This window comes from Hyla sarda, chromosome 12 (assembly GCF_029499605.1).
Source record: "Hyla sarda isolate aHylSar1 chromosome 12, aHylSar1.hap1, whole genome shotgun sequence".
Classification (NCBI taxonomy): Eukaryota; Metazoa; Chordata; class Amphibia; order Anura; family Hylidae; genus Hyla; species Hyla sarda.
Window position 1 is genome coordinate 56,165,619 of NC_079200.1, and position 24,442 is coordinate 56,190,060.

At 44.1% G+C, this 24,442-nt stretch overlaps 1 protein-coding gene across 4 annotated transcripts in view; it reads left to right on the forward strand.

The window, feature by feature from the left end:
* PHACTR3 (phosphatase and actin regulator 3) overlaps window positions 1–24,442 on the forward strand; it is a 177,254-nt gene that overhangs the window by 19,786 nt on the left and 133,026 nt on the right. Inside the window, exon 1 of one of the 4 annotated variants that reach the window (XM_056547533.1) lies at window positions 7,948–8,090. The exons of 2 other annotated variants lie outside the window; for them this stretch is intronic. The gene's annotated coding sequence lies outside the window, so the exon portion shown is untranslated. Of the gene's footprint in view, window positions 1–7,947; window positions 8,091–18,948; window positions 19,331–24,442 lie in introns of those variants that run through there. One more of the 4 variants, XM_056547534.1, reaches the window with a different exon arrangement.

A 24,442-nucleotide genomic window follows, 5' to 3' on the forward strand; every position in this document is an offset into this window, starting at 1 on the left:
AAAAAAAAAGTTAACAAAGGTTATTTATTGTCCTTATTTTTTACTGTTATTTTCCTGTTGATATGATTTTTGTATAACTGTTTCCCTTTGTTATGGAAATTTTAAAAATTGTGAAAATAAACAATTATTTAAAAAAAAAAGTTTGAATCACCCCCCTTTTCCCATAAGAAAACTGTGTAAATAAAAATAAACGTGTGGTATCGCCGCGTGCGGAAATGTCCACTATAAAAATATATAGTTAATTAAACCACACAGCGTACGCGCAAAAAAATTCCAAAGTTCGAAATAGCGTATTTTTGGTCACTTTTTATATCATGAAAAAATGAATAAAAAGTGATCAAAAAGTCTGATCAATACAAAAATTATACCGATAAAAACTTCAGAACACGGGGCAAAAAATGCCCGTAAGCGGAAAAAAAAAGTTATAGGGGTTAGAAAATTAGCAAACAAAAGATTCCCCTTACACTGTAACAAATCCCACGCTAAATAAAGATAATATCATGAAAGAAAAAAGCATTGCAAGGATTCACAAAATATTGAACTTTATTGAAAGGTGATAAAATCTACTTAAAAGTACAGCACAATTCCTGAAGACAGGAATGAAAAGAGATTTAACTAGCATGACACTGGAACATAAGTAAGGGCTCACATAATTGCAAGGTAAAAAACACAGTTTACATAATATAAGTGCAAGTGCACATACTAGTTACATATGTAGTAAAAAAAACAATATAGTAAATACATATAAATACCCAGTGGTTTACAAAGGTAGTGGATCGTGAGCCCTTACAGCCAAACGTTTCGCCAGAGAGACTGGCTTCTTCCGTGGTGCCCAAACTTTTGCAGATGGCATTTTTTTGTTTTCTGTTATTTTGAAAGTGTAAATGATGGAAATAAAATATAACTTTTGTTGACATATTATAAGAATGTCTAAGGGTGCATTCACACCACGTTTTGTACATACAGGTGCCGGATCCGGCGGGGGAGGGGCTAACTGGGACCTCTCGTACCCCGGCCGGATCAGCCCCTGACTCCATTTACCTTAATGACCCAACCGGAGTCAAACGGTGACTCCAGTCTGCTCAGTTTTGACCCGTATGCTGTTTCCTGACCGGACCTAAAACCGTAGTATACTACGATTTTATGTCCGGTCCAAAACCGCATACAGGTCAAAACTGAGCCGAATGGAGTCACCGTTTAACTCCGGTCGGGTCATTAAAGTAAATGAAGTCACGGGCTGATCCGGCCGGGGTACAGGAGTGCCCGGTTAGCCCCTCCCTCCGCTGGATCCGGCACCCGTATGTACAAAACGTGGTGTGAATGCACCCTAATCTGTAATTTGATGCCTTTTGGATATTTTTCCATCTTTCCTTGGCTTCTTTATGCACATTAATACAAATTTTTACCAGGGGTGCCCAAAGTTTTGATCCCCACTGTAGATAGCTAGATAGATAGATAGGAGATAGATATGAGATGATCGATAGATAGATATGAGAGAGATAGATAGATAGATATGAGATAGATAGATAGATAGATATGAAATACAGTAGGTAAGGCAGACCTCAAGGGTCAGCAAGTGCTGGGTTCTTCTGTCCCATGGTATTATGTGTATTTTTATTTAAAGGGTACCTCTCATCAAATAAACTTTTGATATATTTTAGATTAATGAATAACTTTCCAATAGCATGTTAATGAAAAATATGCTTCTTTCTATTGTATTTTTCCCGATCAGTCCTGTCAGCAAGCATTTCTGACTCATGCTGGAGTCCTAAACACTCAGAGCTGCCAGCCTGCTTTGTTCACAGCCAAACAGGCTGTGAACAAAGCAGGCTGGCAGCTCTGAGTGTTCTCCTTTGTGAACAAAGCAGACTGGCAGCTCTGAGTGTTTAGGACTCCAGCATGAGTCTGAAATGCTTGCTGCCAGGACTGGTAGGGAGACCCCTAGTGGTCATTTCTTCAAAGTGGAAAATTAAATAGAAAGAAGCATATTTTTTAATAACATACAAATGTAAAGTTATTCTGCATACATTAATCTATAATATATCAAATGTTTTTTGATGAGAGGTACCCTTTAATGATATGTATTAAAAAGAGAGAGAGAGATATTGTTATGGACATATTATGGATTGAGCCACCAACACTTTGCTGTGCACCCCATCCATTATTAGTTATGTGTACAAATGATGCATTTGGAAAAGTAGATCCTCCAGATGCTTTCCCTTTTTTAATTTTTGCTAAGTGCTTGTGCTAAAAAAAAGAAATAATATTCCCCCATATGTCTGCAATTAACATTCCTTAAAGAGGTACTCAAGTGGAAATTTTTTTTTTTTATCAACTGGTGCCAGAAAGTTAAACAGATTTGTAAATTACTTCTATTAAAAAATCTTAAAGGGATATTCCGGCTTTAGACATTTTATCCCCTATCCAAAGGATAGGGGATTAGATGTCTGATCGCGGGGGTCCCGCCGCTGGGACCCCCTCAATCTCCCTGCAGCACCCGCATTATGTGCGGAGCTCAGTCTCCAGGCTCGAAGGTCGGTAGTTTCCGGGACTGGAGATGTGACATAATGCCACGCCCCCCTCGTGACTTCACGTCATGCACCCTCCATTCATTAACTTAACTGGGAGCGGGGACGTCCTGAGTGAGGCAACTACAGGTGAGCCGGGCACAAAAATAGGAGCCGGATGCCGAGCGGCTTTAGTCTCTGCCTCTTGCTCCAGGCTCTCGCACTGCTGGCCCGGCCGGCCAACAGGGCGAGCTGCCGAGCCACGATAGGGGCAGGAGGACGGCCCGGCCCACCAGGCAAACTGATAGCCAGGAGGAAGAGGAGCTCGGCCACGCTATATGGAAGGGGAGGAACTCGGGAGGTGACCAGGAGTGCTGCAGCTGCATGAGGCTCTCTATAGAGCACTTAAGCAGCTGCAGCCTTATAGGAAGCACAGCAAGCACCGGCTCTGCTTGGGGACCTCGAGCCATCTCGAGGCCCCAAGCAATTGCTTGGTTTGCCTGTCCTTTAGCGATGGGCCTGCCTCTGTGCTCTCTCCTGTCTGATAGCACTCCTCTGTGCACTCTCCTGTCTGATAGTTATCCTCTGTGCTCTCTCGTGTCTGATAGTACTCCTCTGTGCTCTCTCCAGTCTGATAGTACTCCTCTGTGCTCTCTCCTGTCTGATAGTACTCCTCTGTGCTCTCTCCTGTCTGATAGTACTCCTCTGTGCTCTCTCCTGTCTGATAGTACTCCTCTGTGCTCTCTCCTTTTCGATAGGACTCTTCTGTGCTCTCTCCTGTCTGATAGACTCCTCTGTGCTCTCTCCTGTCTGATAGTACTCCTCTGTGCTCTCTCCTGTCTGATAGTACTCCTCTGTGCTCTCTCCTGTCTGATAGCACTCCTCTGTGCTCTCTCCTGTCTGATAGTACTCCTCTGTGCTCTCTCCTGTCTGATAGTACTCCTCTGTGCTCTCTCCTTTTCGATAGGACTCTTCTGTGCTCTCTCCTGTCTGATAGACTCCTCTGTGCTCTCTCCTGTCTGATAGTACTCCTCTGTGCTCTCTCCTGTCTGATAGCACTCCTCTGTGCTCTCTCCTGTCCTATCAGAGGGGAGAGAGCACAAAGGAGTACTAGCCCCCCTCACTGGACTTTGTCCATACCTGTGCTTCAGCTTGGACAACGCCATGATTTTATAAGCCATGATTTTTATAAAAAAGGAAATAAAATAGAGTGTGATCCATTTACCATAATACTTACCTTTCTAACAAACAGCTTATTTAGCACATATCCAGTGTTCTTTAATTAATGTGTGTAAAGGTAAATACAATTTTACCTGCAGAGTATTGAACCTAAGTCTGTTATTTAAAGGGGTATTCCAGCTTTATACATATTATCCCCTATCCAAAGTATAGGGGATAAGATGTATCATTGGAGGGGTCCCGCCACTGGGGACCCCCGCGATCTCAGTGCAGCCCCCGGCATTCTGTGACATTCCAAGATGGGGATGTGACGTCACAGCCACGCCCACTGGTGAAATCAGACAAAGCCCCCTCCATTCATGTCTATGGGAGGGAGCCGTCTTACATCAGTTAAGATGTATAAAGCCGGAATACCCCTTTAAGTCCCACACAGCGCTGTTTTTCTTCTTTTTTTTTTTGTACTGTAAAATCAAGGAAGCAATTTAAAAGTACAACTAAAAAAATAAGCCACAAAATGAACATGTTTCTGGCTTTAACAGGTTAAAGCACTCTTACCATTCTCTGTATTCAATTCTTGTGCAGAATTCAGTGTCTGGTTACAGACTACAATGGGTGATCTGATTTTACTGTCATGCGTCATTTCTTTTCGTCTGTCCCTTCTACTACTGTGTATAAATCAAGAAGAGGGAATGGTGAGTACCATGGAGGCAGGGCTGGTGCAAGGATTTTTGTCACCCTAGGCAAAAGCTAATTTTGCCACGCCCTTTGACACGCCCCACCTTACTACTGGGGTGACACACTGTAACAAGCACCCTCCTCATGTAATCACTTTACTACTGGGGTGACACACTGTAACAAGCCCCCTCCTCATGTAATCACTTTACTACTGGGGTGACACACTGTAACAAGCCCCCTCCTCATGTAATCACTTTACTACTGGGGTGACACACTGTAACAAGCCCCCTCCTCATGTAATCACTTTACTACTGGGGTGACACACTGTAACAAGCCCCCTCCTCATGTAATCTCCTTACTACTGCGGTGACACACTGTAACAAGCCCCCTCCTCATGTAATTAGCTTACTACTGGGGTGACACACTGTAACAAACCTCCTCCTCATGTAATTAGCTTACTACTGGGGTGACACACTGTAACAAGCCTCCTCCTCATGTAATTAGCTTACTACTGGGGTGACACACTGTAACAAGCCTCCTCCTCATGTAATTAGCTTACTACTGGGGTGACACACTGTAACAAGCCTCCTCCTCATGTAATTAGCTTACTACTGGGGTGACACACTGTAACAAGCCCCCTTCTCATGTAATTAGCTTACTACTGGGGTGACACACTGTAACACACCTCCTCCTCGTGTAATTAGCTTACTACTGGGGTGACACACTGTAACAAGCCTCCTCCTCATGTAATTAGCTTACTACTGGGGTGACACACTGTAACAAACCCCCTCCTCATGTAATTAGCTTACTACTGGGGTGACACACTGTAACAAACCTCCTCCTCCTGTAATCATCTTACTACTGGGATGACACACTGTAACAAGCCCCCTCCTCATGTAATTAGCTTACTACTGAGGTGACACACTGTAATAAACCTCCTCCTCATGTAATCTCCTTACTACTGGGGTGACACACTGTAACAAACCTCCTCCCCATGTAATTAGCTTACTACTGGGGTGACACACTGTAACAAACCTCCTCCTCATGTAATTACCTTACTACTGTGGTGACACACTGTAACAAACCTCCTCCTCATGTAATCTCCTTACTACCGGGGTGACGCACTGTAACAAACCTCCTCCTCATATAATTAGCTTGCTACTGGGGTGACACACTGTAACAAACCTCCTCCTCATGTCATCTCCTTACTACTGGGGTGACACACTGTAACAAACCTCCTCCTCATGTCATCTCCTTACTACTGGGGTGACACAGTGTAACAAACCTCCTCCTCATGTAATTAGCTTACTACTGGGGTGACACACTGTAACAAGCCCCCTCCTCATGTAATTAGCTTACTACTGGGGTGACACACTGTAACAAACCTCCTCCTTATGCTGCTGGCTGAGTGAGTGGTTTGAATGCTGGTTGTCTAATCCCCCCCATCAAGAAGGCGCTCTAGGCAGCTGCCTATTTTGCCTATAGGCAGAGCCGGCCCTGCATGGAGGCACATACTGTAGGTCTGCGTATGAGCTGTGTACACAAAACAGACTACTACTACAAGTAGCTTCATTTTATTTTTCTCTTGAATCATTGGAGCATTATATCCAAACCAGGGTGTCTTTAGCTGTTGCAAAACTACAACTCCCAGCATGCCCCGACAGCCTTCGGCTGTCAGGGCATGCTGGGAGTTGTAGTTTTGCAACAGTTAGAGGCACACTGGTCGGGAAACACTGCATTGGAGCAGTTGTTTGCAAAATGATAAGTATAAGGTTTTACATGTTTACAGCTCTTGATGTTAGTTGGTAGCAATACATAAAGCGTCCGCTGCAGAGAACATTTCTCCGGATAATTTAAATGCTCTTGTCATTGATCGTTCATTACAATTCATGGTCTGTGCATGATTTATATCCTCATTCCTGTCTCCTGGGAAAGTGTTGTACTGTAAGTACTGGCTGCAGACAGACTGGTCTACTGCCAACCGCTGCACGACCACAGGAGGCTGCCCGGCCAGCGCCATGTCTACTATAAGCCTCAAAGGGGCTACAGAAAGTTTAAAGGGGGGATTTTTTAACTGGTTGTACACTATTAGTTTTTTTTGTTTTGGGTACATTAGCCCAAAAATTTTGCGACTTTTACACGGATGTCCTTTTTTTTTTTATAAGTAGTGTGGTTTAAGTCAAAAGAGCCGATTTATCAAAAGAGCTGATTTATCACATTTTTAAACAATCTGACTCCAGCCCGGGTGGCACTTTGAAACTTGCTTAGACTTAAGCCGCGGTGTGAATGCACCCTAACAAAGACTGCACTTAGTGGTGCACACCTATGACGTGCCCTGGGTCCTGTTACCGTGTTTCTCCGAAAATAAGACCGGATCTTATATTAATTTTAGTCCCCCAAAAATACACTAGGGCTTATTTTCAGGGTAGGGCTTATGTGTTTATGGGGGCTGCAGGAGTGGGGAGGAGAGGGGGCTGTAGCAGTGTGGAGGATGCCGCACCCCCCCCCCCCATCTTCCACACTGCTACAGCCCCCCATCCTCCACACTGCTACAGCCCCCCCATCCTCCACACTGCTACAGCCCCCCCATCCTCCACACTCCTGCAGCCCCCCCATCCTCCACACTCCTGCAGCCCCCCCATCCTTCACCCTGCTACAGCCCCACATCCTCCCCTTCCCCCGTTGTCCTCCACACTCCTACAGTGCCCCCCACCCCTCTGCCATAATAAACTACGGTACCTTACACATTTCATCCCCAGCGGAGACCAGCATTTCCCCACCTTTGTCCGTACCGTAGCGTCTGCAACTTGTACTGTACTTGTACTGTACGTGATCTCCTTCTGTTGCCTGTTGCTTAGCAGCCGGGGGCAGGGACACGTCCGTGACGTCGGCCGTGCATAAGCGCGGACGTTTTAAAGCGACAGCGCCCCTGCCTCGGCTCAATTACGGTAACTTGCCGTGACCAGCTAAAGGAGGTGAGGGGGGGGGGGGGGGTCTGGTCTGCGGGCATTACTGGCGGCCGCGGTCCGGATCTGGACCGCGGTCCACCAGTTGATTACCACTGGCCTAGGTCTTATTTTCGGGGTAGGGCTTATATTGAAGCCCACCCTGATAATCCTGCCACTACATTGGGTCCAGTATTCAAAAAGCACCAGGCCGTAGCGTAAAGAAATTAGAAGTGGTATGTAATTTATACCGCCAAACCCAAGACTCCCACACAACCATAAGACATCCAGGCCCCTAAGCCAGAGGGCCCAAAAAGGCTGACTGGTGCTGCTTGGCATAGTGTGGCAGAGACACCTTCTGACCCCTCCACATTTTCTCCTCTCCATGTGAGACAAGGGGGGGGGGGGGGGTAGTTTATCAAAACCAGTCTAGAGGAAAAGGGGTGTGGTTGTTGCCCATAGCCAATCAGATTGATTCTTTAATTTGTCAGAAGCTTATAAAAAATAAATGAAGCAATCTGATTGGTTGCTATGGGCAACTGCATCACTCTTTCTCTGCACAGGTTTTGATAAATCTCCACCAGGGCTCTTGGGCCCAGGAGACAGGGGGAGGAGTCAGGACACACAGGTCCTCATGCTGCAGAGTTGTCACATTCTAAAAGCTGAAGGACCTGTGATGTCCCCACCCTGTGATCGGTCACATGTGTAGGAAGAATCTGACTCCTTATCAGCAGTAGGGAGAGTTTTCTGTAGGAATCTGTGAATGGTGTAAAGCTGTGAGCAGGTAATGGAGATGTGTGATACCTCCTCTACTCCGTATGCAAAGACACTAACACCTCTACTATATTCTTCACACACACACTCCTCTGCAGCGCATGCTACACACACCTCTGCAGTGCATGCTACACACACCTCTGCAGTGCATGCTACACACACCTCTGCAGTGCATGCTACACACAGACAGCTGGGCACTGCATGCTGCATACATACAGCTTTGTACTGCATGCTTTTCACACACATCTCTGCACTGCATGATACAAGCATACAGCTCTATATACTACAGTACATTTTACACAACTCTGCAGTGCATGATACACAGGTCTGAACTTTATGCTACACAAACACAGCTCTACACTGCAGGTCACACACCTTGCTTCATATACACACACTCACACACACACACACAGCAGTGCACTGCTTGCTTTACACACACAGCTCTGCGTTTTATGCTTCACGCATTACAAACTGCACTGTATGCTACACACACAGCTCTGCACTCCTACAATGCTTCCCACAAATTCTGCTTTGCATTAAATGCTCTTGAGTATTTTCAATTGCACTTTGTAAACATGTCCATAGACCCCAGTATGTGAAAAAAAGCCACTGAAATGTCATTTTGTCCTACTCTCAGGTGATACATGTCTGGGATTGCTGGCTGGAGTAATGCAGACTGCTGCACCATTCCATAGAGCAGTATACAACAAAAAAGAAAGTGTACCACAGAGTATATATATATATATATATATATATATTTTTTTTTTTTATATATATATTTTTTTTTCCATCGTTGGACCCGATGTTTGACTGAAGCCACTTAAGCTATGTTCATACCACATTCGGTTGTATGTCTGAGATATACCTCTAAATACATGTAAAAAGACATCCCAATGTATACCGCTGAGTATCCCAATGTATACCGCTGAGTATCCCGATGTATACCGCTGAGTATCCCGATGTATACCGCTGAGTATCCCGATGTATACCGCTGAGTATCCCGATGTATACCGCTGAGTATCCCGATGTATACCGCTGAGTATCCCGATGTATACCGCTGAGTATCTCGATGTATATCGCTGAGTATCTCGATGTATACCGCTGTGTATCCCAATGTATACCGCTGTGTATCCCAATGTATACCGCTGAGTATCCCAATGTATACCGCTGAGTATCCCAATGTATACCGCTGAGTATCCCGATGTATACCGCTGAGTATCCCGATGTATACCGCTGAGTATCCCGATGTATACCGCTGAGTATCCCGATGTATACCGCTGAGTATCCCGATGTATACCGCTGAGTATTCCAATGTATACCGCTGTGTATCTACTTTAATGTGATCTACTATGACTATATTTGGTCCATTTGACAAAAGATTCTGTTATTTTGCAGGACTGAAAAGCTTAATCTGAACTCTTGAGTCCTGCAGGATAAAATATACATTATGCCTGGGAAATAGAAACAATTGGGATCAAAATTCTCAGCCCTAAAAGAGTACTTTGGTTAAGGAACACTTATCCCCTATCCAAAGGATAGGAGATAAGTGTCTGAACACAAGGTGTCCGACTGCTAGGCCCCCCCGCGATCTCCTGCATGGCACCCTGGCAGTCCATAGGAATGGGGCGTGTTGACCCCCGCATGAAGCCGAACGCTGTATCTATGACTCTCCCATAGAGATACATGGAGAAGGCTGCTCCTTCGTGTGGGGGTTGACACGCCCTGTTCCTGAGGACTGCTAGGGTGCCATGAGGGGGGGGGGGGGGGGGGTCTCAGTGGCCGGAACCCTGCAATCAGACACTTATTCCCTATCCTTTGCATAGGGGATAAGTGTTTTTTCACTGGAGTACTCCTTTAAGATGTAAATAAGACTGGTTCCATTGACTAACAGCAAGCAGACATAATGAGAAATTGTTTCACATGGAATGGGGGAAATTTATCACCTAAGCCTGTGTTTTGGCATCAAAAAGTTGAAATTTTTGTTGAAAGTGTCCTCATTTGTACAAATTTATGGAGCATATCGGGAAAAGGTTTTGGTAAGGGGTCCAAATTGGCTAAAACGTACGTGTGCAAATTGGCATAAGTTTTAGCTGAAATCAGCCAGAGGCACATGGGGCAGCCAGAAATGTCCCAGAGGGGGGCGTGGGTTAAAATGGCAGTCGGAGTCCCCCTGCATGCTTAAAGAAGACCTTTAATTCACTTACATGATTTTGTAGCACCCTACACAAACAGTGTTGAGCGTCACAGAAACTCTATATTTGGAGCAAGGATTCCTTTCAAATAAGGTGTCCCTGCTCTATGCAAAGCCTGCTATGCTAATAGTGTAGCACATTTTGTGACAGATGTAGCACAACAACTATAAAGTTTGCACTGTCTACATCTATATTTTATTTGTATTTCCATGTTATAAAGTTATCTCTTATCTACAGAACAAGCTGATTGATGGGGGTCTGACCAGTGGGACCCTAGCCAATCCTGAGAATGGGGACACACTTTTCCGCCCACAATGAATGGTGAGCACAGCTTGTGCGCGGCCAATGATTCATTCTCTATGGGGCTGTCCAAAATTGTTCAGCACTTGGCAATGTTCGGTGCAATCAAAGGAGCACTGAACATACACATGCGGTGCTCACTGTTCATTCAGGGAACAAATTTACCCCATTCTCCGGATTGGTGGAAGTCCCAGTGGTTGGACTCCCACCAATCTGCCTGTTATCCCCTATTCTATGGAGATGGGAATAACCCTTAATCTATTATAAAAATGACTACAAGAAAAAACAGGCCTGAAGGTACAGGTGGCTAATGGTAGGATCATATTAGAATTGTAGGTTGGGTGATAAGGAATGACTGGAGATGTAGCTGGTATAAAAGCTTAATTTAATAAAATATTCACAAACAAGTGTAACCAAATCGCTGTGCAGGGCCCTTGCTACAGAGATGGTACAATGATGGTATTATATGCATAAAACAAAATAAAATACTTGTAAAAAGGAAGCAAATACAGTTATAATGCCACTCTATGACATCACAATCTATTTAAATATCAGCACTGTTGTTGCCCAGGATGGATGGGTAAATAACCATAGATTTGCACCAAAAGTTATTAGGGCAACAAGAGTTACTGTGTGCTGGTTATTAGGAAGTTTTCAGAGAGTAATTGTAATTCAAAACCGAGAATAGGACGCTGTGAGAGCGCAGGCTGGCACGTGGGCACACGCGGCCTGAAAGAAAGGTTACTTGTGGTCTTCTGGATGTGTAAGTCACCGGATGATTACAATATTAATTGGTTACATTAATTGGTTACAATATTAATTGGTTGCAGGACGACCATTCTATGTTTAAACCATAACGCTATGGAAACCTGGTAATTGGTTCTGAAACCCCCAAAATGTCATCTTAAAATAGGAAAAATTGAGGACTAAACGAAAATAAGTCGATAACTAATACAGATAAAGCAAGTCCTTACATATAAAAGTAAGAAAGATCTGCTGGGAGCTGTAATCACTGTCTATGTAGAGGACAGGAGCTTCTTCAGGGTCCTGTATATTACTCGCAATGTCTTAAAAAAGTAAAATGGAGCCGCTCTCACCTGGTATACAAAGGAGCAGCTAACCCTGGTACAGGTAAAGAGTACAGAACATGTAATACCACCCTGTACTGTAGGAGGCGCTACCAGACAGCTAGTTAGTGCATGCACTTCAGTAATACGGGTGTTTTACCAGTGAATGCCCATTCCTATTGGTCAGATCTTTCAGCCATTGACATGTTTCACAAATATGAACTGTCCATAGCATTGTATGTTGAGTCTGGTTTCAACTTATATTGGTCCAGAAAAGACTATTGTATGTTGAAACTAATGTGTGTTGAGGCCATTGTAAGTTGAGGGATCACTGTATACCAGCGGACGTTGGTAGCAGACTAACCCAGCGGTCACGTCCTCAGATGCTGGTGTCCTGTTGGCACGGAACGGCGTCCGGCTCTCTGTGTGTGGATCGCAGCAGCAAAGGAGTTTCTAGCGCTCGTACTTACGGCGTCCTCGTGCAGTAAGTACAGTCTGAGCGCGCACTGTGCAGTGGTCGGTACAGCAGGGGACTGCAGCGCTTGCTAGATTGTGAAAAGGTGGAATTCAGTGATAGAGGTTGCTGACTAGACCTGATGGGGCCTTTATGGATAGCCAGACGTGTTTCGGGGAGATCCCCTTTTTCAATGGCATAAAGACTGTATAATCTCAAATTCAGCTCTGCTAATTTGTATATGTGTCATGCCCTGACAGCAGTGTTAGTACTTGTCAACCTTGTGCCCTCTAGAATTTGACCCCCCCCCCCCCAATATATATGTTAGCTAATTTTATGGTGCGGACATCATTCTGTATGCTCTATGTTGTGTGGATTTATGAATGCTGGTGTTCACTAAATATTAGGCAATGCAGAGCAGTGCTGACCGTGGTGCTGAAACCACTGTGACTAGCACCTCCATGTGCAGTATGCCCTTAAAGGGAACTTAACATCATGTTTATGCTGCCTGAAGCACAAGTCAGTAGGGTAAACCCCCGACAGGTATAGGGAAAAGTCTATCAATTAAGACTGATGGTGCCGGGAGAAGCCACCAAGGACCACTCCGATGACTTGTGGTTCAGGCAGCATGAACGTGATGACAGGTCTCCTTAAAGGGGTATTCCGGGCAAAAACATTTAATCCCCTAACAAAGAATAGGGGATAAGATGTCTGATCGCAGGGGGGCCTGCTGCGATCTCCCTTCAGCGCCCGCATTCTGAGCGGGAGCTGCGTCTCCAGTTTCGGAAACCTCCGGGTTTCCGGGACTGGGGACGTGACGTCACGCCACGTCACGCCCCCTCCGTTCATGTCTATGGGAGGGGGCATGACGGCTGTCACGCCCCCTCCCATAGACATGAATGGAGGGGACGTGGCGTGACGTCACATCCCCAGTCCCGGAAACTCTGAGATTTCCGAAACTGGAGACGCAGCTCCCGCTCAGAATGCGGGCGCTGCAGGGAGATTGCGGGGGTCTCAGCAGCGGGCCCCCTGCGATCAGACATCTTATCCCCTATTCTTTGTTTGGGGATTAAATGTTTTTGCCTGGAATACCCCTTTAAACCTGTGCATCATGGCATATTATGCATCATGAAAAACGTATCTTTGCTACATAGAGAGTGGTGAATAATTACGGCAATGTTCTTTCTGTAGTGTATGATGTTAGTGGCTCAATATAGCAGTATTATTTAGACATTGAAATGGACATTATCAGATTATTGTATATGAAGCTTATATTTAATCAATTTATGTTGGTGCATGGACATGGTATGGCTGCATTTTGTGACATCATGTTATTTTTGCCGTGTATGAGTCTGGTGATTCTGTGTACAGTATTATTTGTATATGTTGTGTAGAATACTTATCAGATCATAATATGTAGGCTTATACTTGGTAGTTATTACTGCAGTGTATAATGATAGTGTAACTACATAGCAGTATTAGTTAGACACTGTTTAGAACAGTGGTTCTTAACCTGGGTTCGATCGAACAACAGGGGTGCGGGGAGTCAGTCCCGGGGGTTCGGCGGGGGGAGGTCCCAACAGGACAGGCAAACCAAGCAATTGCTTGGGGCCCCGAGCAGAGTCGGTGTTTGCCCGTCCTGTAGCAACGGGGCAATTCCCCCCATCACTATTAACTCCCTGTGGCCCCGCGTTAAGTTTAAAAAGGTAGGGCCGCCGGGACATAGCGCACGCCGGGACGTCACTGACGTCTCGTGTGTGCGCCCATGGAAACGAGGGTGCCTAGGACTGGAGGATAGAGAAGGAGGAAGACGCGCGATGGCCAGCTTGGTAAGTGACTAGCGGCACGTCATCTTCGGTGCTCCGACCACCGGTCCCGAGACCTACTGCTATAGCCGGAGCAGTGGTCGGAGCACTGAAGTGGGCAGTACACAGGCATACAGCCTCCAGCCATACACTGTATATGGCTGAAGGCTGTATGTCTGTGGGGGAACACTGCCTTCATCAGTGGTCTTCAACCTGTGGACCTCCAGATGTTGCAAAACTACAAAGTTGTAGTTTTGCAACATCTGGAGGTCCGCAGGTTGAAGACCAATGGCCTACATAATGTGGGGGAACACTGCCTGCCTAATGTGGGGGAACACTGCCTGCTTAATGTGGGGGAACACTGCCTGCCTAATGTGGGGGGAACACTGCCTGTCTAATGTGGAGGAACACTGCCTGCCTAATGTGGGGGCAACACTGCCTGCCTAATGTGGGGGCAACACTGCCTGCCTAATGTGGGGGCAACACTGCCTGCCTAATGTGGGGGAACACTGCCTGCCTAATGTGGGGGAACACTGCCTGCGCCTAATGAAGGGGAACACTGCCTGCGCCTAATGAAGGGGAACACTGCCTGCCTAATGTGTGGGGGAACACTGCCTGCGCCTAATGAAGGGGAACACTGCCTGCGCCTAATGTGTGGGGGAACACTGCCTGCCTAATGTGTCTTAATGGTTTTGTTCATTTTGTGCACCTATGTATAAATATATACTTAAATATATACTTCCTATGTTTTGAATTTGAAAAAAATCATATTTTATTTTTCCAATTAAGAGGGGTTTGGTGAATGCGCATATGTAACTGGTGGGGTTCAGTACCTCCAACAAGGTTAAGAACCACTGCACTAGAACATTATTTGACTATCATATATGAGGCGGATATATTTATGTTGGTATATGAACACACTGGAGAACAGCCCCCCTGTTCCCTGTGTTATTTCAGGTTAATGGCCACATCTCCTAGCTCCAAGGATCTCACATGTCTTCTGTAGCTCAGGCGGCATTGCAGCAATTTACATGAGAATTAATTAAGACTTGGAAGATAAGAGGAAGCTCTTGGAGATGACACATTGATATTTTGGCTTGATCTATAATCACTCGCTCAGGTCACAATGGGGATCTTGTATTATTAATTTTCTCTCTATGATGAGAGCGAGCTACAGATGAATCGCATACTGTGAAGCTGAGACAGTAACAGCCAAATGAACAAATAATGCAGTGTCTGATGGGATTCCAGGGTGTCATCTAGTGTAATGACAGGGCATACTGGGACTGATAGTGCAGCATTAGCAATGCATGGGTGCCACATGTTGCTATCCTGAATATACAACATGGTAATTAGAGATGATGAAAGGGAATTATTACTGTGCCTCAGGGGCTTGTCTAAAAGCATATTTCAGTTATGACTCTGCAGAATAGTGAATGCAGCCCTGGAGTATATTACAGGTTGTAACTTAGGATAAGTAATGTATGTTTATATTGACTGCACACGCATCATAGTAAGTGCAGCTCTGGAGTATAATACAGGATATAACTCAGGATCAGTACAGGATAAGTAATGTAATGTATGTACACAGTGACTCCACCAGCAGAATAGTGAGTACAGCTCTGGAGTATAATACAGGATATAACTCAGGATCAGTACAGGATATGTAATGTAATGTATGTACACAGTGACATCACCAGCAGAATAGTGAGTGCAGCTCTGGAGTATAATACAGGATATAACTCAGGATCAGTACAGGATAAGTAATGTAATGTATGTACACAGTGACATCACCAGCAGAATAGTGAGTGCAGCTCTGGAGTATAATACAGGATATAACTCAGGATCAGTACAGGATAAGTAATGTAATGTATGTACATGGTGAAATCACCAGCAGAATAGTGAGTGCAGCTCTGGAGAATAATACAGGATATAACTCAGGATCAGTACAGGGTAAGTAATGTAATGTATGTACACAGTGACCTCACCAGCAGAATAGTGAGTGCAGCTCTGGAGTATAATACAGGATATAACTCAGGATCAGTACAGGATAAGTAATGTAATGTATGTACACAGTGACCTCACCAGCAGAATAGTGAGTGCAGCTCTGGAGTATAATACAGGATATAACTCAGGATCAGTACAGGATAAGTAATGTAATGTATGTACACAGTGACCTCACCAGCAGAATAGTGAGTGCAGCTCTGGAGTATAATACAGGATATAACTCAGGATCAGTACAGGATAAGTAATGTAATGTATGTATATGGTGAAATCACCAGCAGAATAGTGAGTGCAGCTCTGGAGAATAATACAGGATATAACTCAGGATCAGTACAGGGTAAGTAATGTAATGTATGTACACAGTGACCTCACCAGCAGAATAGTGAGTGCAGCTCTGGAGTATAATACAGGATATAACTCAGGATCAGTACAGGATAAGTAATGTAATGTATGTACACAGTGACCTCACCAGCAGAATAGTGAGTACAGCTCTGGAGTATAATACAGGATATAACTCAGGATCAGTACAGGATAAGTAATGTAATGTATGTACACAGTGACCTCACCAGCAGAATAGTGAGTACAGCTCTGGGGTATAATACAGGATATAACTCAGGATCAGTACAGGATAAGTAATATAATGTATGTACACAGTGACCTCACCAGCAGAATAGTGAGTGCAGCTTTGGAGTATAATACAGGATATAACTCAGGATCAGTACAGGATAAGTAATGTAATGTATGTACACAGTGACCTCACCAGCAGAATAGTGAGTGCAGCTCTGGAGTATAATACAGGATATAACTCAGGATCAGTACAGGATAAGTAATGTAATGTATGTACACAGTGACCTCACCAGCAGAATAGTGAGTGCGGCTCTGGAGTATAATACAGGATATAACTCAGGATCAGTACAGGATAAGTAATGTAATGTATGTACACAGTGACCTCACCAGCAGAATAGTGAGTACAGCTCTGGAGTATAATACAGGATGTAACTAATATATACTAATATTTGTGTACATAGTTTATTAATATGTTATGGGTATTATAGGAAAATGTCTTGTAAATATTGTATATATTTGTTTGTGTGGAGGAATGAGTGTGGGGTGGACCGGTGTTGTATTTTCTGCTATGGTGTCGGTGGTTTTATGATTCACTATATTGTTGTGTTCTGTCAGATATGATATGTTTATGTTTGTAATTATTTATTGTTATGTTTAAAAGTTTAATAAAAGATTTACAGGATGTAACTCAGGATCAGTACAGGATAAGTAATGTAATGTCTGTACACAGTGACCTCACCAGCAGAATAGTGAGTACAGCTCTGGAGTATAATACAGGATATAACTCAGGATCAGTACAGGATAAGTAATGTAATGTCTGTACACAGTGACCTCACCAGCAGAATAGTGAGTACAGCTCTGGAGTATAATACAGGATATAACTCAGGATCAGTACAGGATAAGTAATGTAATGTCTGTACACAGTGACCTCACCAGCAGAATAGTGAGTACAGCTCTGGAGTATAATACAGGATATAACTCAGGATCAGTACAGGATAAGTAATGTAATGTATGTTCACAGTGACCTTACCAGCAGAATAGTGAGTGCAGCTCTGGAGTATAATACAGGATATAACTCAGGATCAGTACAGGATAAGTAATGTAATGTATATACATAGTGACTCCACCAGCAGAATCGTGAGTGCGGCTCTGAAATATAATACAGGATATAACTTAGGATCAGGATAAGGAATTAAATGTTTGTACACTTTGGCCCAGAGCTCGTTAGCTGAGCTGTGATTGGTTGCTGTGGGAAAATCACTCCACTTTTTCTCTCACACAGTTTGATAAATCTGGGCCAGTGTCTTCACCAGCAGAGTAGTGAGTGCAGCTCTGGAGTATATTACAGGATAATTATTGTAATATATGTCCACAATGATCCCACCAGTGGAATGGATTGGGGCCTGTGCCAATCCAAGCCTGGATACGTTGGCCACTGATTTTGATTTTCTGCCAAAGGCTGTCCGGGCATGCTGGGAATTGTAGTTTTGCAACAGCTGGAAACACACTGTCTGGAAAACACTGTATTAGACCATGATCACTTATTGCTATAAATCTTTAACAGCAACACCAGCAAACCAGTGAGGAAGTTTTGTTTCCCTTCCCGCTATCTTACAATGCATGCCAGGGGATAGCGGGTGCAGATGTTGTTGCCACAAGCTGGCCTTAGAGGCCTTGAAGTGTCCCTGTCATCAACAAAAACTTTTTATATAATGTAGATAATACCATTATATATATATTTGTAATATATATTGGTTAAAAAATGTGTATATTTTGTCCCTGCAGCTATTGTCTGTGTGTCTCTATGAGGAGTTCAAATACAGGAAGTGAGGGTGGACAAGCGGGGCTCTGTGCAGTGAGGACAAGCGGGGCTCTGTGCAGTGAGGACAAGCAGGGCTCTGTGCACTAAGAAAAAGCAGGACAGTGTGCACTGAGGCTCTATAACATGCTCCTGGCTCATACATCAGGATGATTGACAAGCAAGGAGCCTGCACAGAGCCCTGCTTGTCCTGCCCTCACTTCCTGTTTTTGGACTCATCATAGAGATACACAGGCAATAGCTGCAGGGACAGCATTTTTTCACCCAAAAATATACACAATTTTTAATCAATGTATATTACAAATATACATATAATGGTATTATCTACATTATATCAAAAGTTTTTGTTGACGGCAGGTACACTTTAAAGTCATTTGTGCCACAAAAAGAAGACCCCGGTATTGGAAATGACACATGGTAGATGAGAGATTTTACATCAGGGCCCAGGAACAGTAAGATGCCGATGGGAGATGGCATGAACCCTTGTATTTTAGACGTGGGTCTCTTCTGTCTAATGTACGCCACTATCTAGATCTTGCACATAATATAAGAGGACAGGGCACGTGAGGCGGGTAGGGAGAGCAGAGCATAGCACTCGTGAGGATGCACGGCTGCTGGGAAAGGGGGATGTAATGCTCTGCAAGAATTATTTGGCGTAGAATAAGAGCCTGTCCAGAGAAGCATGAAGAGCAGATGATTCATCCCTAGAGAGACATGCACGGATTGGGCGTCCGGAGGCATTATTTTGGCTGCAGTCCTCTTCATACGGGATTCTGCAGCACTGTGCTGACATCCCCATGACATAAATTATTCTGCAGGATGGGACAACTGCTGCAACCGAGTGAAGCTCCCGGAGCCGCTGCCTGCTGTAGGGTGTAGCGCTGCCTATCGCCCACCCTCTTCCAAGGGATGCACAGACGTGCGATTGAAGCCGCTACTTGGCAGCTGTCATTGGAACGACACAGGGGTTTCCTGATCATGCCCCTGGGGATGTCCACATGCAGCTTGTGTCATCCCAGAGAGCTGTGAACGTCTCTCTGAGGTTAGTGCTGGGGTAACATCTTGTCAGATCAAATGAATTCAATCCGGATGATGGGCTCCGAATGCATGATCTACCCAAGGTCAAGAGGAGCAAAGACCGGACTCCATCTCCATATAGGCCAATGCACCCTGAGCCCGGTGACCAGAGACCGACATATTGACTACAACAGAAACGTTAACTCTGTTATCTGTAGTTGACATTGCATGTGTCTGTTGTTCTCTGTTATCAACCACGTTGGGCAGGGGAAGTCCGGAATGATCACTGTTGTCATGATCAGTACCTTAATGCCACTGCAAGCTATTAACATAAGATTTGTGGCCTTTTAATTGCCTATGCTGGGGCTCACTACTATGCTGGGGCTCACTACTGCCCCCTGTGGGCCCCAGAGCTGTGCCATTTCACCTTGCAGAGAGAACACAGAGAATGTGGGAATGGGTGAGGGGCACTTAGTTTTCTTGTCCTGGGTTTATAGAGGCAGCTGTGAGGTCTGTTCTCTCTGTCCTGGTAACTAGTAATGTGCTGTGTCTTATTATGTGCTGCTTTACACATGCTGGTTGTGAAACTACAACTCTCATCGTGTTATTATAGATAGATAGAAGGCCCAAGATGGTGACCTGAAATTGTGCATGGATAAATAGATGAGATAGATAGTTATGAAAAAGCTAGATATTAGATAGATTGATACAAAGATATAAAATAGATTGATATGAGAGATAGATAGATAGATAGATAGATAGATAGGAGATAGAAAGATGGATATGAGATAGATAGATATGAGATAGATAGATAGATATGAGATAGATAGATATGAGATAGATAGATAGATATAAGATAGATATATAGATAGATATGAGATAGATAGATAGATATGAGATAGATATGAGATAGATAGATAGATATGATATAGATAGATAAATATATAGATATGAGATAGATAGATATGATATAGATATATAGATATGAGATAGATAGATAGATATGAGATAGATGGATAGATAGATAGATAAATATGAGATAGATAGATAGATATGATATAGATAGATAAATATATAGATATGAGATAGATATATAGATATCAGATAGATAGATATGAGATAGATATGAGATAGATGATAGATATGAGATAGATAGATATTATATAGATAGATATATAGATATGAGATAGATAGATAGATAGATATTATATAGATAGATAGATATGAGATGGATAGATAGATAGATAGATATGATATAGATATGAGATAGATAGATATATAGATATGAGATAGATAGATAGATATGAGATGGATGGATGGATAGATAGATATGATATAGATATGAGATAGATAGATATTATATAGATAGATATATAGATATGAGATAGATAGATAGATAGATATGAGATAGATATAAGATAGATTGAGCTGTTTTCTGGTAATCCTGAGTTGAACGCCGGTTACTGGGGATTTTTCGGTATATTTATGAGGGTCAGTGTTGTGGATAAATCTAATGATCTGTTCGCTGCGGTGCTCCAGGTTCTTCGTACACATGATGGGATATGATTGAGACCCCATTCAGTCTTGTAGAAATATCTAGATCAGATGTGATGTTGAAGGCTCCTTCATGATCCTGTTATATATTTAATGATATGGTGGGGGTTGGGCTCCTTCCTATTTTTGATGGTTAGTTTGAGTTGTGTGTTCCAGGCCACTGCTCCCTCTATGTAATTTAATGTGTACGGCTCATTGCAGTAAATATTCAGATGAAGCAGAGCTGAATCTGTTTGATATAACTCATGTTATGACTTGTTTTTTATGTTGGTTGCTAAACTTACCAAGTTGTCTTAGGGCTAAGGCCATGTTCACACTACGGAATTCTCGCGGAATTCCACGAGCGGAACTCCGCGAGTGGAATTCCGCGGTGTGAACTTAACATTAGTGTGAATGGGTCACCGCAAGACCCGTTCACACTGCGGAATTTCCGTGGCAGACAATTCTGCCGCTGAAATTGTTCCGCGCAAAGAAATAACATGTTTATTCTTTGCGCGGATTCCGCGAGCACTGCATAGCCGTCAATGGTGACGGCCCAGTGCCCCGCGGCCCTAGCGCCGAATCATCTTCGGCGGCGGCCGCCAGGCGGAATCTCCGCACGCAGAATTCCGAAGTGTGAACATGGCCTAAGTTTCCAAGTTTTTCTGGTGTTTTTCCTTGGAATACAGCCACTGCAGTTTTTGAGCCAGAGCCAGAAGTTTTTTTCAAAAGGAATGGGAAATATAAAGGAAGGACTTACACTTCTCCTTCCTACTTGATCCACTTTTGACTTTGCTCAAAAACTGCAGTGGCTGTATTCCAAATAATGCCTAGTCTTAAGAAGCTTCCCAAAACTTACCGAACTTGTACAACTCTCATTACTATGCTTTTTGGAATAGTAGGGCTGCGATATAAGCAGTATGCACTGAGAAAGAGACATATACTTTATACAATGGATACTCTACAGAGGTTTTAACTTAAAGGGGTACTCCGGTGGCAAACCTTTTACATTTTTTTTTAAATCAAGTGGTGCCAGAAAGTTAAACAGATTTGTAAATTACTTCTATTAAAAGATATTAAGCCTTCCAGTAATTTTTTAGCAGCTTTATGCTACAGAGGAAATTCTTTTCTTTTTGAATTTCTTTTTTGTCTTGTACACAGTGCTCTCTGCTGACACCTGTTGCCTGTATCACGAACTGTCCAGAGCAGGAGAAAATCCCCATAGCAAACCTATGCTGCTCTGGACAGTTCCTGACACGGACAGAGGTGTCAGCAGAGAGCACTGTGGACAAGACAAAAAAGAAACACAAAAAGAAAATAATTTCCTCTGTAGCATAAAGCTGCTAAAAAGGAAGGGTAAAGATTTTTTAATAGAAGTAATTTACAAATCTGTTTAACTTTCTGGCATCAGTTCATTTAAAAAAAAGTTTTCCACCGGCGTACCCCTTTAACCCCTTAAGGATCCTTGACGTACGCGTATGTCATGGAGAATATTGGCCCCCGCCGCGCACCGGGTGGGGATCGGACTGGGATGCCTGCTGAAATCATTCAGCAGGCATCCCATGCAAAGGCCAAGGGGGGTCATCAGACCCCCCCCCATGTCGGCGATCGCGGCAAATCGCAAGTGAATTCACACTTGCGATTTGCGCTATTCCGGGTCATTACGGGTCTATGGTGACCCGGAATAGAAGGGGGATCGCGGGTGTCCATGACACCCACAATCCCCCTGAAGGGATAAGAGTGAGGTGGCAGGGGTGCCACCCCTCCTATCCCTGCTATTGGTGGTCTAGACGTGACCACCAATAGCAGATCGGGGGCGGGGGGGGGTTAACTTTCGTTTTCCCCGTCCTGCCCACCCACAATAGGCGGGGCAGGACGGGGAAATCCGACAGGAACTGGCGCCGAAGATCCACTTACTTGGGTCTGTCAGTACATGCTGGGAGTTGTAGTTTTGAAACAGCTGGAGGTTTGCCCCCCCCCCCGCCCCATGTGAACGTACAGGGTACATTCACACGGGCAGGTTTACAGTAAGTTTCTTGCTTCAAGTTTGGGCTGCGGCAAATTTTTCGCCGCAGCGCAAACTCCTAGCGGGAAACTCACTGTAACACACCAGTGCGAATGTCCCCTAAAAACACTACACTACACTAACACAAAATAAAGGGTAAAACACTACATATACACCCCCGTACACTGTCCCCCCCCCAATAAAAATGTAAAACTTATTGTATGGCAGTGTTTCCAAAACAGAGCCTCCAGCTGTTGCAAAACAACAACTCCCAGCATTTCTGGACAGCCACTGACTGTCCAGGCATGCTGGGAGTTCAGCAACAGCTGGAGGCACCCTGTTTGGGAATCACGGGCGTAGAATACCCCTATGTCCACCCCTATTCAATCCCTAATTCAGTCCTCAAATGCGCATGGCGCTCTCTCACTTCGGAGCCCTGTCGTATTTCAAGGAAACAGTTTAGGGCCACATATGGGGTATCTCCGTACTCGGGAGAAATTGCACTACAAATTTTGGGGGGCTTTTTCTCCTTTTACCCCTTATGAAAAGGAAAAGTTGGGGGCTACACCAGCTTGTTAGTGTAAAAAAATTTAAAAAATGTACACTAACATGCTGGTGTTGCCCCATACTTTTTATTTTCACAAGCGTTAAAAGGAAACAAAGACCCCCAAAATTTGTAACCCAATTTCTCCGGAGTACAGAAATACCCCATATGTGGTCGTAAAACGCTCTGCAGGCGCACAACAAGGCTCAGGAGTGAGAGCGCACCATGTACATTTGAGGCCTAAATTGGGGATTTGCACAGGGGTGGCCGATTTTACAGCGGTTCTGACATAAACGCAAAAAAATAAATACCCACATGTGACCCCATTTTGGAAACTACACCCCTCACGTAATGTAATAAAGGGTACAGTGAGCATTTACGCCCCACAGGTGTCTGACAGATTTTTGGAACAGTGGTCCGTGAAAATGAAAAATTCAATTTTTCATTTGCACAGCCCACTGTTCCAAAGATCTGTCAAACGCCAGTTGGGTGTAAATACTCACTGCACCCCTTATTAAATTCTGTGAGGGGTTTAGTTTCCAAAATAGGGTCACATGTGGGGGGGTCCACTGTTCTGGCACCACTGGGGGGCTTTGTAAACGCACATGGCCCCTGACTTCCATTCCACACATTCTTTTTCCCAAAAGCTCAATGGCGCTCCTTCTCTTCTGAGCATTGTAGTGCTCCAGCAGAGCACTTGACGTCCACACATGGGGTATTTCTATACTCAGAAGAGATGGGGTTTCAAATTTTGGGGGGCATTTTGTCCTATTACCCCTTGTAAAAAATGTTAATTTGAGGGAAAACTAGCATTTAGTGGGAAAAAAAAAATCATTTACACATCCAACTTTCACGAAAAGTAGTCAAACACCTGTGGGGTGTTAAGGCTCACTGGACCCCTTGTTACGTGCCTTGACAAGGGGTGTAGTTTCCAAAATAGTATGCCATGTGTTTTTTTTTTTTGCTGTCCTGGAACCATAGTGGCTTCCTAAATGTGACATTCCCCCCAAAAACCATTTCAGAAAAACTCACTCTCCAAAATCCCACTGTCACTC